The sequence below is a fragment of the Halyomorpha halys genome, unplaced genomic scaffold (assembly GCF_000696795.3).
Source record: "Halyomorpha halys isolate HHAL.00 unplaced genomic scaffold, Hhal_1.1 Scaffold37.1, whole genome shotgun sequence".
Taxonomy (NCBI): Eukaryota; Metazoa; Arthropoda; class Insecta; order Hemiptera; family Pentatomidae; genus Halyomorpha; species Halyomorpha halys.
In genome coordinates, this window is record NW_027106407.1 from 778,662 (window position 1) to 780,639 (window position 1,978).

The 1,978-nt window shown below is 33.6% G+C and overlaps 1 protein-coding gene across 1 annotated transcript in view; it reads right to left on the reverse strand.

Moving 5' to 3' along the window:
- The window catches only part of LOC106686965 (SAM_USH1G_HARP domain-containing protein Sans), a gene marked incomplete at its 5' end in the record, with an annotated part of 15,924 nt that overhangs the window by 13,082 nt on the left and 864 nt on the right, over positions 1-1,978 (reverse strand).

A 1,978-nucleotide genomic window follows, 5' to 3' on the forward strand; every position in this document is an offset into this window, starting at 1 on the left:
TAATTATATTTCTAGCAATTCTAAGTTAAACAATGTACTTAAATAATTCCTATATTACTAAACTAAATAGATTTGAAAAAAATCTATCAAATCTCTTTCTGGGAGAAAGAATGATTGCCTCTCCCTAGAAGCCACAAGTAATAGTATTTAAGGTAAAAAGTAGGATTAATATAAAGAAAATAGAGGAAGTAAACATGCCTAAGGAAATACAACGTATGGATACTTAACATACACCAACGTAAAAAATATGATACTAAAACAGTATAAATTAAAAAATAAGACGAAGATGGAATCAATAAATGTGAACTTATCCTCCTTCTCCGACCACCACAAAAAAGAGAATCTTTTACAAATTTTAACTTGATTGATATTTGGTAGCAAAGCTGCCCAATAGGGAGCAGTCTGATAAATTTTAAAAACTTTCACCCGAGTCTTGTAAGAAATTGGATTTCTCTTTCTAGGTCATAAATCTTTATTAAGATTAGAAGTTCAACCATCGTGGATAGGAAGTACCATTTCATCTTTTTTTTTTTCTCGTTTCGAACAGAGACTGGATTTTCTGATTTAAACCAATCAAATGATCCTATCCAATTAGGGGGATGGTAATTCAAAATATTTTTTATTACTTCTGATCTTCTTAATGTAGAAAACGAACCTGTAATGAACGAACAGGAACAACAATGTAGCAGTTCCCAAACCTTTTCTGGCTAAAAAAACTCGCGGCCCTTGGTGAGCTAAAACCATTTCTCAGCACCCTTGTCGAGCTAAAATAAAAATGTCACCACAATTATCCTTAGAGTGTACGAGGAGAAGATGGTTGGGAGTGCGGTCAACACATAACACAAATAAGTTGAAATAACTTATTTAATCGTGCCAACGTTTCGGCCAGAATTTCTAGCCTTCATCAGGGCTAAGAACAGAACAAGATAACAACCAATGAATACAGAAAATAAAAATAAAGTTTTTAAATAAATAATAAATAAAATAAAGTTTTTATTTTCTGTATTCATTGGTTGTTATCTTGTTCTGTTCTTAGCCCTGATGAAAGCTAGAAATTCTGGCCAAAAAAATGGCACGATTAAATAAGTTATTTCAACTTATTTGTGTTATATGTTGACCGCACCCCCTAACCATCTTCTCCTCGTATAAGTCACCCACGGTCAACTATCTCTCATGATTATGTTTCCTTAGAGTGGTGGAAAAATAATTTTAAAAAACAATACACAGTAAATGCTGGAATGTATTCTATATTTGATATTTTAATTTTATTTTTGGTAATATTTCGAGAAAGTGGCATTCTCTTGTGGCACCTCTAGCATACGCTTGACGCATCCACTTTAGGAGCAGCGATGGGATGTGGAAGAGCGGAAAAGGTGCCAATTTCATTTCTCCAGCACTTTCTACAGGACCTTGAGGTACTGAGATAAGACTAACACGCTAATGGCTTTCATTTTTTAAGATATTTGTCCCGTGGCGTTGACATTGTGCCGTGTCGTACAGCCGCACGCCCTTGGAACGGGTGCAAGAAAGTGTAAAGATGATGCTGATAGTGATCAGATTCCTACCAAACGATAGCTAACAAGCTATGTCCTCGCTCTTATCTTCCTCGGCTGGCCTCGTGTAAGGTTTAGCTAATTTTATATATTGCGTAACTTGCACGGCTCCAAAATATATATACACAATAGGCAGTGAAAATTGAATAAAATTATAATAAGATAAATAGTCGGTAAAATTGGTAATTTAACACAGTAGGATGAAAATTAATTAATTGGTCCATAGTGTTTCCACTAATTCCATGATGATTTATAGTAGAAGTAGTTTTTAGTGATTAGATTGTAATTAAAACTGTTAATTAATAGATATCCTTGAGAATGGGCGGAATTGCCAAATCTTTGGAGTCATAAGAGAAAAAACATGTTCAGACTATATGGACATTTATTATTATAATTGATAATTGATAAACCAGCCTAATTAAATT